This window comes from Lactuca virosa, chromosome 4 (assembly GCF_052849685.1).
Source record: "Lactuca virosa cultivar CGN04683 chromosome 4, Lactuca_virosa_CGN04683_v6, whole genome shotgun sequence".
Classification (NCBI taxonomy): domain Eukaryota; kingdom Viridiplantae; phylum Streptophyta; class Magnoliopsida; order Asterales; family Asteraceae; genus Lactuca; species Lactuca virosa.
Genome location: NC_136429.1, coordinates 74754811 through 74778491, shown reverse-complemented (window position 1 = coordinate 74778491; position 23681 = coordinate 74754811). Strand labels below are relative to the sequence as shown.

The following is a 23681-nucleotide window of genomic DNA, read 5'->3' as shown; positions in this document are numbered from 1 at the left end:
AGACAATTCAACTACATCAACATCTCTCTCTATGTATGTATTTATATGTGTGTGTGTGTGTTTATGTGTCTGTGTATATTCTCTCAGTTTACACCCACCCCATATGAGATCCATTGGGAAACTCCACCATAAAAGTCACAAAACCTCATAAAGCAAATGATACCCTTATTTGTCTTGTTATTACTCTTCCTCACCCCTCTCCCCTCTGATCAAACCTGTGTTTTATGCTTGATCTCTAGATCTAGAACAAGGCTCTCATACCACTATGTTGGAATGAAGCATTAGATGAACACTGAAGTACCAGAAAGATAAGAGAAAAGCAGTCAACTAGAGGATGGGTCCTATACACAAACAAATACTTTAATGATATAACATTATAACCCCAAAAAAATTACATCATATTTACATACATATAACTATTCTTATAGTGTAACAGTGAAATTTACAACGTCTCAATATGCTATGATTCAAACCATACCGATTCAAACCTACACAATTAATGGGTCACATATATAGTAACCATTTTAACCAGAAACATAATACTTATTAAATGTTAGTAATTAAGAGAGTTTAGCTTAACTTTAACAGATCTGAAACCAAATTTGATATCTGTTGCTAACAATATACCCTACCATTGATCCCCTATGCCAATCAGGCCATAGTATTGCAATTTACAGGTTGGGTGTTTGCATAGAATTACATGGCGTAGCCTCATGTCAGCAAATGGTTTATCGTCTTTTTTGATGAAAAATCATGTTTTGAGATCCTCAATAGAGGGTTCAACTGTTCAAGCAGGAATTTCAGACTGAGTCCTAACTCCTACGTGAATCCATTTGCATCAATAATTTGTTACGACTTCCAAAGTACACAAGCAAATTAAAGGCAACTAAGGAATACCATAAATTCATTAGGCATAAAAACATGGTATATAAAGACATGGAAAGAGAACAATGATAATAATATGGGGACCTCAACTAGTAGCTTCTGATATGTATGAAGCTCCATGTATAATGGCGAATCTACATGGATGATAAGGTTGTATATTTAGAGAGGAACAGAACTTGAAAGACTCCAATGGCTATCAGAGTATATATCTCAAGCTACATGGAGGGAATTTGAAAAAATTCCCATGCTAATAATGCCCCCTGCCTATGCTCATAATGTCCATGTTCCTCTTCTGTCTATGCTCATAATGTCCATATATATTACGCCCAAAACACCTTGAGATTTTCAAGCTTTAACAACTTTGTATATCAGGGGCATTGTATTGTGCGGTGATGTTTTCTCCAAATGTGTAAACTTAAAGAAGCTTACTCTAGAATCTTTATGTATTAATGTGACTGTGGAGGAATTTGACATCATTACCAATTTATATTCTGACTTTAACCACTTTGAAAACCAACATCCAAACACCACCAATCCATAAGAGGAATGACGATGGAAAAAGGAAAAAAAATGGAGAAATTAAACCCTAACGTAATATATTGTGCAACTGAACCAAACCTAACCTAATATATGACTAAAACAAATAAAATCAAGAGATTTACCTGAATCGGAAGTTAACGAAGAATAATTTTAGATTTTAAGAATGTGGAGGCTGTCGGAATCGGAAGTTGCAATGGTCCGCGGTGTCGTGATCTGTTTGAACAGAGAGGGTGAGATTAGGTTGAGCAAGCTGCAACTCGAGAGTGTCGTCAATTTCAGATTTGGGTGAGAGCGTGTTCAATTGGAGTGACAAATCAGATTTGGGACGAAAGGAAACTTACACAAACTTCGTATCAGGAATTGGAGCGTCAATTTCAGCGAGAGATCGTCAATCATAAAAACATAACGTGCGTATGCTCTGTCGGCATTCTCTCGCTAAACACATACCAGATGGCCAAAAAGTCGACAATTTTGTTCCCTCGTTGAACCCTCGCCAAATGCCTTCGTTTTCCACCGATTACCGAGGAATAAGGGTGCATCGATAAATACTTGTGAGATCTGTAGCTGATCCCTCGCTAAACACTCTCTAATATGCTAAATGTTGAATAAATGAAATAATTGTTTAAACCGTCGCAGATCTCTCGTAATTCCCTCTCCGTAAGCCTAAAATTTGCTACAGATTTAATCCCTCTCTAAATCCGTAGCTGAAACTCAAGTTTCTAGTAGTGAAATCCTATTGTCACCCATGAATATGAACTTCTATTGGAGCATACCTATTAATCCTCTTCCTCCCCTTCCAGATCAGACCTTACTGTACGCCTCCAAGACCAAAACTCAATATCATCCTCAACCCAACACATCTCGCCTTGCAGTCTCTTTGAGTTTCCAAAGCAAATAGCCTCAAAAACCAACTAGAAAAAAGGAATTTTACCATACCATTTGTCGTGCCAAAATTCCATTTGATGCGATCATAAAATTCTCCATCATGAAGTTGTGATCGCCTAACTTGTTTATAGCTTTACAATACTCACACGCAGACTTGAACCACTTTTAGAACCAACACCACTTAGAAAAGTCTAGATTCCCCATAAAGTGCTCTAATCAAATTAACTCAAAGAGTGACATCATTTTGTATTAACAAAATATCCATTGCCACTTGATAAGAAGCGGTTTATTTGCAGCAAAAAGACTAAATCCTTAATCCGCTAACTTCTTTAGGGGGAACCACCTTTCTTCCACCATACAAGATGTAAGATTTTATCACAGATCTCTCTCCTCCCAAAAAAAATTTACTCCTCATACCTTCTACTTTAGCTAGGGATACTCTGGGGACTTTGAATATCTTTAAAAGATAAATACACAAACTTCCTAGAACAGATTTGTAAGAGTATTTTTGAAGGGCAAAAGAGGGCAAAACACACCTGAGATTAAATTGATTGAGAGATAGCAAATTTGGGGCAGATTTTTTCTTGTATTTCATAAGCTCAAAATGAAAGGGAAAATAGCTACATCTATATAAAAGAAATGCTACCTAGAATTGTGGGGCAACAAACTCACTACTTGATTACACCTAAAGAAAAGGTAATATGGCCTACATGGCCTTTTGAAAGACTCTAAAATAAACAGTCCATAAATTTCTCAATTTACTCTAAAAAATTTGGGATTAAACCAACATATTTCCCCTTAATTCAGAATCTTCATTCCAACCTTTCTCTCATTTCCTTGATCATGAATCTTGCGAACGGTTTGGTGAGGATGTTTGCCCCCTGTTCATGACTTGCAACATGTCTTACAACCAATGTTTTAAAAACCGCTTATTTAATGAACCGGTATGGTGAACGGTCCTGGTGCGGTGTGGACGGTTTATGCGGTTTGATGCCCACCCCTAATAGTAATAATGGGATTCTTCCTTGCATTTAAGAGAACATTGTTAAAAGCTTTTTGATAAGCTATTCTCAACAACATTCACTCCCCCATCCCGGTTGAAATAATGCTCTGGACCATGACTTTGGATTCCTCCCCATAAGGTGCACATATACAACAAGGCTAACATTTTAATCTCTTTCATTGTAGTTCTGAAAAGAGGATAAGTTGATGCTTTACTTGTCTTCCAATACATTGCCTCATATTTCAGCACCATAAAATTTCTTCTTGAAGTTGGACAAAACATGCCTAGCACATTGTCTATGTTTTATGTTTGGGAATAAATCCTTCACTGCTTCAATTAACCCCCACATTTACATCATAAGGATAGTTAGAACATTATCATAATTGAAACACCTAAAGCATAATTAACACAGCCATACCTTATGTTGATATGACATCAATGTATTACCATACCCAGATTCAAGATACAAATCTTGTTTCAGATTTTCTCGAAACCATTTCTAAATGCCTTTATTTTTCACATGTACCACAACCCAAGCTAGTGGATATATATAATTGTTTCCATCCATCCCAACAGCACATAACAACTCACCACTACACATTCTTTTTAAAAAACAATCATCCAATATGCTAAATGTTGAATAAATGAAATAATTGTTTAAACCGTCGCAGATCTCTCGTAATTCCCTCTCCGTAAGCCTAAAATTTGCTACAGATTTAATCCCTCTCTAAATCCGTAGCTGAAACTCAAGTTTCTAGTAGTGAATCCTATTGTCACCCATGAATATGAACTTCTATTGGAGCATACCTATTAATCCTCTTCCTCCCCTTCCAGATCAGACCTTACTGTACGCCTCCAAGACCAAAACTCAATATCATCCTCAACCCAACACATCTCGCCTTGCAGTCTCTTTGAGTTTCCAAAGCAAATAGCCTCAAAAACCAACTAGAAAAAAGGAATTTTACCATACCATTTGTCGTGCCAAAATTCCATTTGATGCGATCATAAAATTCTCCATCATGAAGTTGTGATCGCCTAACTTGTTTATAGCTTTACAATACTCACACGCAGACTTGAACCACTTTTAGAACCAACACCACTTAGAAAAGTCTAGATTCCCCATAAAGTGCTCTAATCAAATTAACTCAAAGAGTGACATCATTTGTATTAACAAAATATCCATTGCCACTTGATAAGAAGCGGTTTATTTGCAGCAAAAAGACTAAATCCTTAATCCGCTAACTTCTTTAGGGGGAACCACCTTCTTCCACCATACAAGATGTAAGATTTTATCACAGATCTCTCTCCTCCCAAAAAAAATTTACTCCTCATACCTTCTACTTTAGCTAGGGATACTCTGGGGACTTTGAATATCTTTAAAAGATAAATACACAAACTTCCTAGAACAGATTTGTAAGAGTATTTTTGAAGGGCAAAAGAGGGCAAAACACACCTGAGATTAAATTGATTGAGAGATAGCAAATTTGGGGCAGATTTTTTCTTGTATTTCATAAGCTCAAAATGAAAGGGAAAATAGCTACATCTATATAAAAGAAATGCTACCTAGAATTGTGGGGCAACAAACTCACTACTTGATTACACCTAAAGAAAAGGTAATATGGCCTACATGGCCTTTTGAAAGACTCTAAAATAAACAGTCCATAAATTTCTCAATTTACTCTAAAAAATTTGGGATTAAACCAACATATTTCCCCTTAATTCAGAATCTTCATTCCAACCTTTTCTCTCATTTCCTTGAACATGAATCTTGCGAACGGTTTGGTGAGGATGTTTGCCCCCTGTTCATGACTTGCAACATGTCTTACAACCAATGTTTTAAAAACCGCTTATTTAATGAACCGGTATGGTGAACGGTCCTGGTGCGGTGTGGACGGTTTATGCGGTTTGATGCCCACCCCTAATAGTAATAATGGGATTCTTCCTTGCATTTAAGAGAACATTGTTAAAAGCTTTTTGATAAGCTATTCTCAACAACATCACTCCCCCATCCCGGTTGAAATAATGCTCTGGACCATGACTTTGGATTCCTCCCCATAAGGTGCACATATACAACAAGGCTAACCATTTTAATCTCTTTCATTGTAGTTCTGAAAAGAGGTTAAGTTGATGCTTTACTTGTCTTCCAATACATTGCCTCATATTTCAGCACCATAAAATTTCTTCTTGAAGTTGGACAAAACATGCCTAGCACATTGTCTATGTTTTATGTTTGGGAATAAATCCTTCACTGCTTCAATTAACCCCCACATTTACATCATAAGGATAGTTAGAACATTATCATAATTGAAACACCTAAAGCATAATTAACACAGCCATACCTTATGTTGATATGACATCAATGTATTACCATACCCAGATTCAAGATACAAATCTTGTTTCAGATTTTCTCGAAACCATTTCTAAATGCCTTTATTTTTCACATGTACCACAACCCAAGCTAGTGGATATATATAATTGTTTCCATCCATCCCAACAGCACATAACAACTCACCACTACACATTCTTTTTAAAAAACAATCATCCAATATGCTAAATGTTGAATAAATGAAATAATTGTTTAAACCGTCGCAGATCTCTCGTAATTCCCTCTCCGTAAGCCTAAAATTTGCTACAGATTTAATCCCTCTCTAAATCCGTAGCTGAAACTCAAGTTTCTAGTAGTGAATCCTATTGTCACCCATGAATATGAACTTCTATTGGAGCATACCTATTAATCCTCTTCCTAAACACTCTCTAATATGCTAAATGTTGTTTCAGATTTTCAGATTTTCTCGAAACCATTTCTTGTTTCAGATTTTCTCGAAACCATTTCTAAATGCCTTTATTTTTCACATGTACCACAACCCAAGCTATTGGATATATATAATTGTTTCCATCCATCCCAACAGCACATAACAACTCACCACTACACATTCTTTTTAAAAAACAATCATCCAAGTTTATAATCTTTCTACATCCACTTCTCCAACCCTATTTAACGCCTTGTTCTTGAGTTTTTTTAGGAAGGAAAGGAAAGGAGAGGAAAGGGAAGGAAGGAAAGGTTACTAACATTTCCTTTCCTTCCCCTTTCTTTTCCTTCTCTTTCCTTTCTCTTTCCTTTCCCTCCTAATCATCCCAAAAGTGGGATGAAAGAAATCTTAGAAAATATGCCATTTCTTCCCCCCTCTTAATCCCTTAATTTCCTTCCCTTTTCTTTCTTAAATGAAACTCGAGAACACCCCTCATTTCCTTTCCTTCCCTTTCCCTCCTTAAAAAAACTCAGGAACACACCTTTCCTTCTGTTTCCTCCCCTTTCATTCTTTAAAAAAACTCGAGAATAGGTGTAAGTACATCAAAACACACATATATATATATATATATATATATATATATATATATATCTTGCTAAAGTAGGTTTTCCCATCTAGCATAGAGTTTACAGACAACTTGACTGTTGACCCTGGATTAGACCTTCTTATTTCCTCACCAGTCACTATAGGACCACAACTTTGCATAATTTTCTACTAAGGTACCTTCAACAATAGACATTGCATGTTGCTTAGCTCTTCTATATTGTCCCATACTAACTTCTATGTCAAATTTAGTTTATACTTCTTCTTTTAGCATCATAACATTGAGTTTCTCATTCTCAAGAACTCCCCTGGTGAAAAAACTATCAATCCATCTATAATTAATAACTAACCCTAATTTAAAATTCCTAGCACGATTATGGTTATTAATAAGGGACTTGATTTGATGTAACACCTCAAAATTTAGACCAAGTTTTTCATTTTTAATTTACCAAATTAAAGTTTCACAAACACATAAATCAACACCTGTAAGCATGAAGCTTAGTGAGTTCCCCAAGATACCACATACAACACAACATAACTAAACAGCTATGGGTTATCAGTAACCCTGGGAACTATCAGCAGTCCTAGTAGGCAACAGCACGCCCTATGGGTTACCAGCAACCTTGGAGACTATCCGCAGTCTCAGTCACACATAACAACATAATACAAAATAACAGTAGACCCAACTGGTCATCACAAATATAGCTATTCTACCACACAGGTAAAAATTGAAGGGTTTTGAGCATTCTAACACTCCTAAGGTGTACATGCAACCCTACAAACCTTGGATCTATGTTTACTAAGATACATGCAAATTTGTTTTTTCCAAGGTTCTTAACCTAACTAGCATGTCATGGGGAACTTTGAAACATAAAAGCTAGTTAGAGAACATACCTTTCTTGTTGCTTGGATTCCTTGAGAACCTTGTAAGCCTAGCACCTCAAGTGTGATGCCTCAAATGTTTCACACAACACCACAACACTTGGAATAACTTTGAGAGAAGTCCACACTCACTCAAAATTGGCTAGCCCTCTTGTTCTACACATAGTGCCGATTTTGGTAGCCCATTTGGGTCCTTTTATAGTTGTGTCACAAGTAGGGTTACAACATGTAAACCCTAATTGACATGGCTTTTCATATTCCATGATCCATGGGTTTATAACCTCCATGGACTATCCATGGAGCACCTTAGGGTTTTAGCCCAATTCATATAAACCATGGATCATTAGCCCACTATATGTGACATCCCCATTTTCACGTCCAGAAAAGACCGATTTTGTTTATGCTTGTTTGAAAATCAGAGTAACATTTTAAATAAAAGAGTTGCGGAATTTGTCCCAAAACAAAATATGATAAAGATTTATCAAAAGCATTTCCAAAGAAATGTATTTCATTAAAAGACTCGGGATGTCATGTTCGATACAGATCAAAAGCATAAACAGTACAACATAAGCCTTACTACATTATTTCGCATTTACAGGCCTATAATCCCTTATCTCTCATCCAAACATCTATGCTCATGCGCCACTACCTGTAATACAAGAAACTGAGTGGGTTAGGCTTGGGAGCCTGGTGAGCACATAGGGTTTTCAACCCACAATAAATAAGTTTATTAGCTTTATCAAACCAAACAAACCCGATTACCCGTTTTGTTATCCTCACTTTACGTCCCTAAAACATCTAACACAAGGGACCTAGTCTAAGGACTTTCATCGGGGTGACAACACATGCTTTGGGGATTCCTCAGCAATTCATGTCAAACAAGGCAACCATGTGGGGGATGGAGTACTACTGGTAAACACACAGTTTAAATAAACACCTACAGGTTGCGAGCCTGCTAGCGTTCCACTGGACTGTTTAGAATAGTATGTGGTCGTCATCTATACTCCGCTAGATGACTGGATCATCAATAACATTTATAACGAGGCCTCTCATTATTTTTTTTTGTCACACAGCAACTATTACATCTACCCATGTTTTACCCAACACATTTTGTAGATATAAAATACATGTACAGTTTAAATCATTTAAAACATGTATAAAATCGTTTATCCAGCATAGATAGCAAGTATACAGATAATATGCACACGTAGCACGTAATTTATATAAAATACTTCATATCTATGTGTAAGATGAAAGTAACTATGCACTCACTTGATTAGGTGGTGACTCGGCACTTGAACAGCACTTCGTTATCTCAAAACAATTTTTCCTTGACCAAAACCTCACTAGGGTTTAGTTTTAACGTTAACCGCGACTAATTAATAGTCTAGCTATTATTATTATATAAGCGTTAAATAACACTCAATATAACTCATAATAATAGCCCAAATAATTATTTTAAAGACCTAATAACATTACTATAATTATTTAAAAGTTATATTAAAAATTGCGTAGGCGTAGCTCACTTACAGCGGATTTTAAAGAAAATCGGGCTTCGCTTGGAGCAGCGTTTCCGAACCGAAAGACTCTTTTTCTCGGGACTCCGGGAGCCTCAGGGCTTCCTTTGGGTGCTAGGGATTTTTCCTAGGGTTTAGGGGAGTTGGAATGGGTTAGAGAGAGAAAGTATTTAGAGAGAGAAGTGGAAATGTGTGAAAAATCCAGGCAATCTCTAAGCCGAAACTTCGAAAAATCATAACTTCCTCATACAAAGTCAGATTTGGGCGTTCTTTTTATGGACTCTCTCGGTTTAACGTTTTCTACAACTTTCGTTTAGATCGCTAAGGCTAAAAGTCGCTTTATCGTAAATTCACTATTTACGCTTCCTGATGTCGTGTCGGTTCCGTCGCGAAACTTCGACGGGTCATAACTTCTTCGTTATAACTCGGATTTCGGCGTTCTTTATATCTCCGGAATCCTTGTTTCGACCACTACAACTTTATGTAAAGATATCGGGCTTATCTCATACTTTAATTTTGATGCTTATTTTTATTCTTTATTAATTATACATTTATAATTAAATAATATAAATACACATAATTCACATAGTACTCAAATATTTCATCTTTATTACATCAAAAAGAGTTACAATAGTTGAACTAGAATATTACATCGTCTAAAAATGCTTCGGCCCCGAAACCCGGGCGTTACACTATAAAAGAATGGATGATTTACACAATCAACCCCGTATATTTAATTAGTCTCCTTTTTGATCACCAAATTAATTTCTAGATCAAAACTAATTAAATAATATTATTAATATATTAGAACTTATAATATATTAATAAACCATAAGTGTCCTTTCTCTCATTTAGTCTATTCAAGTGTTGCAATGCCATGCAACCCAAATGGACCATGCCAACCGGGTCAAGTACATTTCATAGATAGTTATGAACTTAGACACCTAGTCCAACAGTCTCCCACTTAGATAAATCTAATAACTATAACTGCAAGAATGACTTCAGGAACCTATCAGCAATCGTAGCTCTTTCAAAGTCTCACGGAACTGAGATGATGATGATACGCCATTTAAGATAAGTGATCATATAATCCTCTGTTCTGGATATCAGTCAGACAAATACATGGAACAGTGTCATACTTATTGTCCATCAGTTTGTTTCCCGATTTCCGATTTGTTTGACATATAACTTAATCGAACACATCAATTTAGTTCTGACCGGTCCCGGTACATAGGTCACAACAAAATCATCGAGGGGCCAGATATCGCTTCAATCCAAGAAGGAACAGATAAACTTCGACTCATATGCTTGTTCTACTACTTGTTGAATCATACACAAAGGCACGTTTTATAACATCGAGTTACCAATGCGTTTTCGTACAATCAATGTATAACCAACTCATAGTCAACAACTTATATCTTTAGGTTTGAAGACTTATATGATATTACCGTCTCACGGTCACTCGAGATAAATTCCATGAAGTAATACAAGTGAGCGTGGGTTGAATCCAATACCCAGAACTTATGAGCACTCATGAATGTTGTAGCAAATCTTGCTATGTCCAACACTTTAGACATCTACAAACCAACTTCATGACAGTCTTGCCTTAATATCTATTTCCAACGTATTATTGACTGTGGATGGTTTGAATAACTTAGTCATTCGGGAAGAATGACCTAGCTAGTCTGGAAGTCAAAACATGCAAAGCGAAACACAAGAATAATCAAAACCAATATGGCCCCAAGCACCTTTGAGAGTAAATAGAACACCTTTTATTTAAACATCATATTGATTACTCATTATTCATTGTATAATGTTTCAAATAATCAACTTTATACTTGAATCTAAAACAATAGTCATGCCATGCTCCAAGCATGCACACTATGTTTGTCCAAATAATTGTTACGCCATACACCAAGTATGCACACTATGTTTGTCTATGATCCTTACTCTGTGGAATAGATCAATTGACCATAATTCCAATGATTCTCATTTCACAATCCCAAATCCTCATCGTAAATGTAAGAATTCCAAATTCCTGCCATTTAACGAAATCTGTTAGATTCTAAACTTATATGCATTGATCCTCTCGTAATGACTATACACAAAGTCACAAAGACTTGTCAACAGACATTACAGAGTATTCCAATGGTGATCATTCCATGGAAACGAAGTCTCAAATTCAAAGTACAATGATTTGAACATCCTTCTTGCATTAAGTTTCCTAATCTTACACAGATCTAATGAATAACTTCTACCTATGGGAACATTTCCACATTCCCATTTTGACTAACACTTCTGAACAAGAGTTTCCTCTTTTCATAATATGTCAATATGGTCCTCTCCAGATATTTACACCATACTTCCAACTATCCCTGAGCAACCAATCTTTGGTAAACCTTAGATTGTCCTCGACAATTGCTTAATCACTTTAGTTATATCCAGTTCTAGTACTTTTTCCCTCTTAATGCCATAGGCATTTGGAAGAATTTAGAACAGATGAATATTATAGCACATGCAAATGATCCTATATCCGAAGCATATGGGACACGATTCATGATGTCTCACATAAAGACATGATACTAGACCAGCCTTTTGCTATAATATTTCTATTTCTATTTTCCATGTTCTCATAATTCAGATTATGAAAAAGGGATGCCGTAATCACAATCGAATTTTAGAACGCAAATAATGTTCCCATATATATAATTTCCTTATGTTGAACCATTCCAACATAACATTCATATATATACTTGACTAAATTTTAGAACACTTATGCTCCCACTAGCTTTGACATGTATTCAAAAATCAGCTGGACTTCTAGAAATTAATACTTTATTGACTTTCTTACCAAAGTTCAGATTTCTGATACGAGATGCTTTGATAAAACTTTATCAAAATCATACACCTTTCCTAAGATAGCACACATGTGTATCTAAACAATTTTATAACTATGAAAAGGGATGCCGTAATCATAGTCAAAATCTTTTAGACCTTTGCCATTTCTCACAAGTCCATGTTAGTGTGTCGGTTAACCACACACACTCCACTAACGACTTTGAGAATGCAAAGACCATAATTGCTATCTACTTAAAATCACTTAGTGAAAGCGTTTCCTCACCATCATTTTCATGAATCAGAGAGAAACCTTATGACACTTAGATTTTATGGTGTATGTGTTCCTATCCATGTGAATTTGTCAAAACCATAATCACAAGACAAGGTTAGTGACAAATCCAAACTCATATGGACTGAACTTGTGCAGTCTTAACTTCTTGCCACCTGGCAGCACAAGGGCCTGCCATTGCTTCCAAGTTGTTATGCAACCAATTGAGAACTCTCAGAACTCATATGCAAAGCCAACTTTAACTGGAATGGGCATAGAAATAGGAATATGTCAACACCATAGGTTATAAACCTCAAGTCGTGTGCTAGTGATAAACTACAGGTTCTATTCTTGATTAGATCTTGAAATTCTTTCAGGATCTTTAAGACTCCCACTGTCCTCTTGACATATAAGACTCACTTGCCAAATATTCAAGAGATAGTGCGGATTCTTTATCAAGACAAACACTTCACACAATTGGCCTTAGTTGGTCTCTGTTTTATCCAAAACATCACAACTTACCAATTTCAAATGTACAAGAGTAGAACACATTTTACTCTTACATTTGACAAGTGTTATAAACCTTTCTTTAAGATATGTCACTCAAGTTACAATCTTGTAGTATGACTCTAAGAATTGTTTTGGAACAAAGTATGACTCATCTTCTTGATTTAACCACTTCAACAATTCATGATTCCTTTTCTTAGCCATAAGAATGCACTAAGATGTCATTAGAGAACCAATTGTGATATGGTTTCTTAATCATTAAGATGATCACAAAAGTACTCTCCCATCTTTTGAGAAACTTTTGTCTTTCTGCCTAATTTTATTCTTCTCATTCGTTCTGCTATACATCGAAACTTTTCCAATGTTTCAGAAATTATACTTAAGCTTGTAAGTATAACCATATTTACTAAACTTTAGTAAATCATGATGAATAGTCTTATCGATATTTTGTGGTGGACTTGACCAGTGCACAAGCATGTGTACTCGATCCCTTAGTCATTCACTTGACTCACATATACATGTGAACAAGGAATTAGTCTTAATTTTCCAAAAGATGAAAATTTTCATTCATCATACGACTTGCATGATTACAAGTTTCTGTCCAATTGAAACTTGGGTGATGAGAATCTTTCCTTATTTGGTAAATTTAGACACTACCACAAATGAAAGAATCAAATTCATATTTCCATTATTGCTAGAAACATACACACATCAATTTTTCATAAATGCCATTGCAAGGAGATATAATAAAATAAAACAAAATTTTATTTATTTATAAAATGCGGAAAAAACTTTTTCCTTACAATGCAGCTTTAAATGAAAACTATGCTATTACATATTTCCTAGCAATCTATCATAAATCTTAAGTAGTAGCTTATGAATCCGATCTTCGAACCATGCGATTGAAATCCATCTTCGCGATCAAATTCAGCATACTCTTCCTTTAAGTTTCCTTACCTTTGCTTGATCCTACCAAACATCAAAATGTAATCGAGTCACATTTTGTATTAAGAATCATCAACTAGGAACTTAACAGAGTTAGATAGTGGACTTACCTGAAGCACAGTCAAACTTTTTTATTCTTCCTTGTCTCAGATCCTTTAGGTAGTTAGGGCAGCTTCACAACCAATGCCCCTTTTCTCGACAATGAAAACATATAGATTCTTTGGGAATGGTACACGGGGCTATCACAGACTTAGCCTTTCCCTTTACCTTTTGATCTACCGAGTTGACTAAGGCCGATCCCTTCCCATTGGGAAGAGAAAGCTTTTCTAGACTTCCAATGTTACCATTGTCAATGTCCGTGGAAGTTTGAGAAATAGACCTTCCACCAATATTTGCTTGACCATTGCGTCAAATCATTGTTGATTCAGCAGCAACAAGAAAATAAGAAAGATCTATTAGAGTCATGTCGTGATCTGTCACATAGTAGTCTTTAACAAACTCACTATATGACTTAGGAAGTGACTGAAGAACCTAGTCAATAGCCAACTTCCTTGGAACAACGACACCTAACATTCTCAACTTGTCAATGTGTGACTTCATTCCTAGTACATGAGTGCACACATGTCTTCCATCTTTATGTTTCATTGCTAGTAGGGCTTGAGTGACCTTGAACTTTTCAAGTCTTCGAGCTTGTGGGTCAGGGAGAATAAATGGAGGAGGTGGAGGTAGAGAAGTATGATTTCCATGAGATTTGGGAAGATCATAGTTGTCTAAACCAGACATCTACAATAGGAGAAATTCAAATTAGTTGATTTAAGTCCTTAATATAACACCCAATATGAAATATTAAGGCTAGGACCCAACACAATATTTTATAACTTGGAAGAGGGATGCCGTAATCCAAGCTTAGAATATTTGAAGGTAGGCGAATGACGATTCACCAATTTCCACCATGAAAAACAAAATAATTTATTAGGTTTTAATTGGATATGAAACTCCTAGATCTTTTGAGATTCATTGAACTTTTCAATGGCATGTTTCAATCTCGATTGTGCCCTCTCAAGTTTTGTGACTGGGATGCCGGGGATCACAAAACAAGGTGTGAATAACCATGCAAATATACTTGGTGCCCTTAATATTTATCACTTAATCGATGTGCCGGTTAACCACACGCGCTCCACCGATCCTATGATAAACATTAAGTTACCCTTTGCCTACATTGTTAAATCCAGGTTAGTGTGTCGGTTAACTACACACGCTCTACTAACGATTTAAGCAAAGTGCAAAGTGTAATTTCATGGTTTAGCACCAAATTCACATTTTCCTAAAGTAACTAAGATTGGGAATTCCTTTCCAAAAAAAAAAAAAAAAAAAAAAAAAAAAAAAAAAAAAAAACTAAGATTGGGAATTTATAAAAGGTTTAGTTACTTTATATTTCTCATTATACTTATAATGAAGGGAGAATTATAGTCCTTGTCCTACCCGTTCGGGTAACGACCCTCCACCAGTCAAGGAAGTGGTGGGTGAGAGTGGACACCCATTAAGCTGCCATTTTATAGGCAACAACCTTATACCCCCTTTATAGACCGGCTTTGTGAATGAGGCCTACTAACGGTAAAACGACTTGATCTTATATATATATATATATATATATATATATATATATATATATATATATATAATTAACTTATAATACTATAAAGTATAAGAGTTGAATTTTAACTTTTAAAATTCTAGGGGTTGGAACTAAAGTTTTTTTAAGGTGACTTTACATGTTCCAAAACTTGAGGGCAAGTTTTGTAACTATTCAAAACTTTTCAACTTCATAACTTATGAGTTATTAGTTTATTAAAATGAACACTCTTCATTTTATGTAACCTATGTGTTCATTAATGGACTTTAAAGGAAAGACTTTTGGTAATCCATAACTTGAGGACAAATTATGGATTCCATTAAAACACATCAAGATCAAGAATTAAACTAACAAACTATTTGCAAATAATTCCTATGATCTTCTAAACTCATAAATGTATGTACATGCATATCAACAATTTCAAGAATCATATAAACACATATAAAGCTTGAAATTTTGATAATAACCTTTGAAATTGGATTAACATAATCATTACCACATCAAAAACAGGTTTTAAGGTTCAAAAAACAGTTTAGGGTAATGATCCTCATCCAATACCAAGCAAAACCCCGAAATTCTGCATATATGGGCATCACCACGTCGTGGTCAAGACTGCCACATCGTGGTGAGCAGTCAGATGCAGAAAATGTAGAATTTCAACTTTGGAAAAAACATGTAGCATCAAGTATTGTTGAAAAAAAGCCTAGGCTCTGATACCACTGAAGGGTTTTGAGCATTCTAACACTCCTAAGGTGTACATGCAACCCTAGAAACCTTGGATCTATGTTTTACTAAGATACATGCAAATTTGTTTTTTCCAAGGTTCTTAACCTAACTATCATGTCATGGGGAACTTTGAAACATAAAAGCTAGTTAGAGAACATACCTTTCTTGTTGCTTGGATTCCTTGAGAACCTTGTGAGCCTAACACCTCAAGTGTGATGCCTCAAATGTTTCACACAACACCACAACACTTGGAATAACTTTGAGAGAAGTCCACACTCACTTAAAATCTGCTAGCCCTCTTGTTCTACACATAGTGCCGATTTTGGTAGCCCATGGTGTCCTTTTATAGTTGTGTCACAAGTAGGGTTACAACATGTAAACCCTAATTGACATGGATTTTCATATTCCATGATCCATGGGTTTATAACCTCCATGGACTATCCATGGAGCACCTTATGGGTTTTAGCCCAATTCATATAAACCATGGATCATTAGCCCACTATAAAAGAATGGATGATTACACAATCAACCCCATATATTTAATTAGTCTCCTTTTTTATCACCAAATTAATTCTAGATAAAAAATAATTAAATAATATTATTAATATATTAGAACTTATAATATATTAATAAACCATAAGTGTCCTTTCTCTCATTTAGTCTATCCAAGTGTTGCAATGCCATGCAACCAAAATGGACCATGCCAACCGGGTCAAGTACATTCCTGAGATAGTTATGAACTTAGACACCTAATCCAGCAAAAATAAGTGAGGAGACTCACCTGATACTGACGATAAGTAAATCTCACACCCGAACTGCCGGAACTAGACTCCACCTAGACAACAAAATAATTAACCCTAATTAATATGTAAGGTCCAAAACTCAACTCACGAGTCCAAATCCCACAACTAAGTCCTCTAAGGGCAAAAAGACCATTTTCCCTTCTCATGGACCAAAACGCTAAATCTTGACCAAAGTCAAAAGTCAATGAAAGTCAATTGCCCAGCGCGTATGTTGGGCATACACTTCCTTACGTGGGACGTACAACGCGATCAGTGACCCATCGAGGGCAAAACTGGCTACGCGGGGCGTAGCCAGGAGTAAGCCCGACGTACTCTGTTTGCTTCCATTTTCACCAACTTTGTGTCTTAATCCTTTAAGACGACTAACCCAACTTCAGATCTGACCATCCTAAGGTGTCTTAATTCATAAAGTCGTCGAATTTAAGCCTTTGCATGGCTAGGAAGGACCCAATGCAACAAACTTTAACTTCCAACACACACTAAGCTACTTTACTCATGCATGAGCCATAGGGAATGATCAAGCAATCATTTCAATGAATCTACAAGTCCTAATATGCATGAAAGGACAGTTAAAGTTCACTGGAGTGATCCAAACTCATAAAGGTCCAAACTTGGGGACATAAAGCTCATAAAACTTCAACCATGTAGATCAAATAGAAAACTCATCAAGGTATAAACTTTATACCTGAAAAAGATGCACAAAGAGGAAATGTTTCTGGATCTACAAGCTTGCAAGAAACCACTCCTTCTTCTCTAGCCTCCTTCTTCAAGAAAATGCACCCAAATCACTTATTAAGCTCCCAAAACTCACACAAACAACTTAGACTCGGAATTAGGGTTTGGGAAGGGAATGGTGGATGATAAGGATGGTCAAAAAGGGATATAATGTTGTTCAAATAGGGAGCAACCCTTAAGATTAGGGTTTGGAGTCTGGGCTAGTACGCCCGGCGTACCATACGTATGCCCAGCGTACTAGCGGATCATCTGCGTTCCATAATGCACGAGTGCGCTACGCGTACCCTCCAGTACGCCCATCGTACGACCAAAAAGCAAGCCTTTTTTCCTCAAGGGACCAATTGTGCTACTTTCGATAAAGTTAAGAGCAATAATAATAATACCTGATATTGGGAAGTTACAATTCCCCCCCCCCCCCACTAGAATCAGACTTCGCTCTCGAAGTAATCCTCAGGAAACAGCTCAGGATAGTGCTCACGCATCTCGGACTCGGGTTCCCACGTCCACTCTGATCGCTTCCGATGTTGCCACTGAACTTTGACCAAGTTCACTACCTTGTTCCTCAAGGTCTTCACTTTCTGATCCATAATTTCCACAGGCTTCTCAACGTAGTTCAGGCAATCATCGACCTGAATGTCCTCCAAAGGGACCACAATTGTCTCGTCAGCTATACACTTCCTCAGCTGGGAAACATGGAAGGTATCATGAATCTGACTCAACTCCCCCGGTAGCTCCAATCGGTAAGCCACCTTGCCCACACGGGCCAAAACTCAGAAAGGGCCAATAAACCTGGGGCCCAGCTTGCCTCGCTTCCTGAAGCGGATAACATCCTTCCAGGGTGACACCTTCAGAAGTACTAAATCCCCCACCTGAAACTCTAACTCAGAGCGCCGCCAATCCACATAACTCTTCTGGCGGCCCTGATCCGTCAGCAATCTCTGTCTAACCTGTTGTATAAGCATGGTCGTCCTGAGCACTACCATCGTGCTTCCCATGACCCTCTGTCCAACCTCGCCCCAACAGATAGGAGTCCGACATCTCCTTCCATACAAGAAAGTGTTCTACTCAAAATTTGCTAGTTTTTGTCTTGGATTCTCTCTAAAAAGTAGAAAGCCATAGTTTTCTTTCTACTCTTCACCTCTCTCCCCTTTGAAGCTAGTTTTGGTGATTAAATCTACCTTGAGTTGTCTCCTTTAGTTCTTAATTATGTTAAGTGCTTAAAGGCATAAGACACTCAAGAATACAAGAAGAAACTAGCATTCTAAGTGTCTTATTATTGATGGTGGATACTTGTAGAGAATATCATCTTCTTTGATCTTTCTATCTTTATCAACACCCCAAAACCAAGTGGGTTTAAAGGCTCTAAAGGTTGTCATTCTAAAACACTCTATGGTTGGTTTTAATATCATTCTAACCTCTATAAATTGATTATTGATGGTTTGGTTCTGTTATAAAATCGAAAATAATATTGTTATTTTTAAGCTTCCGTTGCCCAGTTTTTATGAAAAACACTCTTATATTTTGTATCAAAACCCATTAGTGGTATCAAAACCATCTTTTATATTTTAGAATGATTTTTTATGTTTGATAATCTTTGGTTTTTGGAAAATAAGCATGTATTTTTTTCGGTTAAGAAATGTCCATATTTGTATTCTTTGGCAACTTGTAGCTTAAAATTGTTTATTTTTATGTATAACCATTTTTCATGCATTTTGGTTATACAAAGGTTGTCTTACAAAAAAAAGCATTGTTTGTTATTATATTCGCTATGTTTTTGTATATAAACAAGCCATTTGGATCTTTGTATTGTGTTTGGTTGATATTTATTTATTTATAAGATGTAATAGATAAATAGGTTTTTTTTTCATTTGTTTATTTGTTATAACAAATTAGTTACACTAGTTATATTTTTTATTTAAATGTAACAAGATGAAAAAATGACTACTTTGAAGATGACTTAACCACTTGAGACCATAATCCCAACCATGAGCTTTTACTCTTGGTTTCGAGGTTTATTATAGTCTTAATGGTTTAAGTGTTACAACCTTTACAACATGAAGACTTGAAGTTCTTTTTGCAAGCAAGAGTTGTCTTAGCAAGAGGGAGCTTGAAGACCTTTTGAAGTGTCTCTTATGTCCTTTAGGAAAGACTTAATAATTCTTGTGATGGCTCACAAAAATTATTACTATATATGACTTGGTTTATACACCTTTTAATGCATATTTGTGATGATTATTTTATGATTGTTGCATTTTATGTTTGATGTATGAAAATATTTTTTATACGCTAAATAACATTTTATCATAAAATAATATCAATTGGAATTTGAGTAAAAAATATTTAAAAGGTAACATAAAATGTTTGTAAATGACTATTAATAAAAACATTTTACCGGTTACCGGTTAAAAATCGGTTTTTTTGTAGAAAATAGTTTTATTGTAAAACTTATAAATAGTCAACTTTAAAATATTTTAAATGGTTTAAAAAGTGTTTAAACATTATATAAACTCCATGTTTTTATAATAAATAATGAGTTTTTTATTAAAAAGACTAAAATCGGTTTATAGCGTTATAATGACAAATATTAATACTAGTGATTATTTTTTACGTCGAAACTTAATATATGATATTAGTTTTTAAACTTAACACAACATCTTGATATTATGTTTTATACATGCCAAATGAGATTTAAAACACAAATATCATCACTCAAGTTTTGGTTTGTCAAAATATGACTTTTATCATAAGATGTATAAATTTGAGTTTATAAAATAAAAAGAGTTTTATTATACAAATTCATACAGTCATAAGATTTTGATTGTTAAAAAGAGATTTAAAATTTTGATTTTCGAACTCATCCAAAACTCCAAATCTTAAGTATAAAATGAAATTTTATTAAAGACTATTATCGGTTTTTAAGCGCTCTACGACTAAACTTTAAATATCAGATTTTAGTTTATAACTGATCGCGACTAATGGTAAATAAAATGAATTTTTATTCAGTACCTAAAGAACCTTATAACAAGTTATATGATTTTACAAAGGTGTACATGAATTGTTGGATGCATGCAATATTCATGAGACCATGTTTTTTATAACTATATTTGCAAAACATGTATAAAAGCTTTTCTAAAAAATGAAAGTCGTTGTCGTCCTTTTGAAGAACACTCGGGTATCATTTGTGCGGTCTTAGTAGGCGATAGATCACCTAACCACTAGGGTTTTATTATGATCTTCAGGGTAGTTTTGTATTTTCTAGTGACAAAAGGGTCACCTAGTCGGAATCTTATGTGAGGTCCGAGTCATAGATATGATCAAACATGTTAAGATAAGCAGTAGTTGTTTAGGATCTCATTATCTAGGAATTACATATTTTATGCAATTGGTAATCGCTACCTACCGAGTTTGGTTAAGTGGATGGGATAAAGGTCACCTAACTATTTACTTGTTTCGTTACTTGGATCCTAGACTTTAATAAATTAATGTTTTAGAAACAATAAAATGTATTAATTTTTAAAGACTAAATGAAATTTTGTCAAATTCTATAAATAATTGTTAATTTATACATTCTGTAAAATCTCTCTCTTGTTGAGTTTCAAGAGATAGTAACATTTGATGATTATAATTTCTATAACTGGTATAATACCTTGAGGTTCTTTCTTAAGGATGGAAATTATATATACTGAAAGATCCCATACCTAAACAATCTCTGCAACCCTTTCAGTCTGATCATGATGCTTTGATGGAAGTATTATTGTGATGATGTTGATGTGTGTCACATCATACTGGAATAATTACCATTGACCTATAGAAAGTCTTGGATAATTATGAAACATATAAGATGTCTCATCAAGTAAAGAAAATATTCAATCAGAACAGTAGAACGTGCTTCAAACCTGTTCAATCATTGAATAAAAGGAAAGTCTAAGCGATTGTGCACTCTGATAGACATATAGTCCAGTTAAGGGAAATACAGCATAAACCGATATATCAAGAAATGACCAAAAGGATTAGTGTTGTTTCTATTGGAAATAAACTGGACGCTAAAAGAGAAACTGCTCCTCTAATCTCATCGAGCTGAGGAAGACTGACTTGACTAAGACTTCAAATATCTATATGATAGAACTATTTATTTTTCCATCATTCACTTGAGTATGTTATACTTCAGGTGACACTAATAATTGATATTATGTGTTGATGTTTTGGAAGAAATAATCAACTGATTACAGACGAGTTGTGTTTCGTGATGAAGATATTAAAAGTTTTGTTATAGTTTTTAAATAATAGATGTTTTGTATACCTATTCTTATAGGAACATGTACTAGTTAAAATTTATGAAAAAAATCTACATTTATGTAACAACCCAAAAATCATAGTAAATTATTTTTATTTTTTAGAAACCATTTTCATAAACCATAAGTCATACAAAACATTGTCTCCAAACATAGTCATAAAAATCAGAGTATCTAAAGTATCTCTCAACATATTTCTGAGGATGATGTGTACAATCACGCATTCGCCTTGCCCTGATCATCTGATGTACCTAAAACCATGAAATCAAATTGTAAGCCAAAGCTTAGTGAGTTCCCCCAAAATACATCCACACAACAAAACATAAACAAACATGCATGTTGGGCCTATAGTCTCTCGACTGGATTGCCCCTGGCCCACAGTCTCCTGACTAGATTACGCTTGGGTTTGTTGGCCTACAACACAAAGCAAGACCGCCTCAATCTACCTGTACTATGTTGACATATGTAACAGATAAACAATAATCAGTAAGTACAGGTAATCATATAGATCTACCAATCTAAAATGTCACTACAACATAACAACATCCTATATACCTGGACACATAGCACAACCTAATGGGATGACATTGGTGCCTTCGAATCACGAGTACAGTGAGGAAAACTCACCTCAAAGTCTAAAAGATAGTTGAATTGATCACTACTGTAAATACATGCTCTATAGGTCACCTATACATCAAACAGCGACCATGCCTCAATCTATGACTCAAACTACTTCATTTGACCTAAAGTCAAACTTGGTCAAAGTCAACGGTTAAAAGATCAAAAATCAACATTCATCCAAGTTACGCCATGCGTAACATCTCTACGCCCTGCGTAAAGCCTAAGGTGGAAAAAATAGGGGAAATAGAGTTACACCCTGTGTAAGGAAGTTTACGCCTCGCGTACTCCCAGAATCCTTAACTTAATCATTAAGATCTTAATACAGGAAGTTAAATCACCAAACTTCCAGATATAAACTAGATGCACGTCTTAAAGGATAAAGTCTCTAAATTTATCTATTTGTATGCATACGAAGAGTACAAAATCATAATGGCCAAGAGTAGCTCATACTCATAAGAACCAAGGTTATGGGGACAAAACATAAAAATTCTTAAGTATAAACTAGATATATCATAAAAACTCATCAAGGTGGAGACTTTATACCTCCTGGAGATGGATTAGGAGAAGGAACTTCTGGATCCAAAGTTGATTCAAGCTTCTAAGCAATTCCACCACTTTCTTCTTTCTTCAAAATGAACACAAAACACTCTCAAGGCTCAAAAACACACCAAAAAGGAATTAGGGTTTCAAAGGGAACGTTTGCAGGAATAGATGGTGAGAATGAAATGGCCTCAAGAGAGTTAGATCCCTTAACTATGGCTCAAAACCCTAAGATTAGGGTTTGGGCTCTGGGCAGGTATGTGTTGCGTACCCAGATCTATGCCTTGCGTAGATCATTAAAACCCCGTCTCCAAGATACCCTTCTAGGCAGCGCAAAGAAGGCTATCTACGCCCTGCGTAGATACACACCCAACATCAAAACATAAAAATAAAAGGAAGGAATTTACCTGCAAGGATTGGGTGTTACAATTTAATTATCGTTTAATGGATGTTCACATTCATGATCTGGAATGATGTATTATGTGTTAAGAATATTTTCTCATAATGTCATTTATGAAGTAAATCTACAAGTTTTCATTAAATTAATAGTTCTAAAGATAACACCTATAAAATCAAATGATATTTGATTCAAAATTATCTATATCATAATTATCATGACTATATTATGAAACACATATACGAACTTCAAAAGGATGGAATTTTTCAAGGCAAACGAACTTGATTCATTTGATATATGTGAATCCTATT

At 35.3% G+C, this 23681-nt stretch overlaps 1 long non-coding RNA gene across 1 annotated transcript in view; it reads right to left on the bottom strand.

Moving 5' to 3' along the window:
* Positions 1-1635, bottom strand: part of LOC145105492 (uncharacterized) — a 10055-nt gene extending 8420 nt beyond the window's left edge. The window contains exon 1 of the long non-coding RNA XR_013707326.1: positions 1548-1635. This is a non-coding gene — a long non-coding RNA (uncharacterized LOC145105492). The remainder of the gene's footprint in view (positions 1-1547) is intronic.
* Between the last annotated feature and the right edge of the window lie 22046 nt (positions 1636-23681).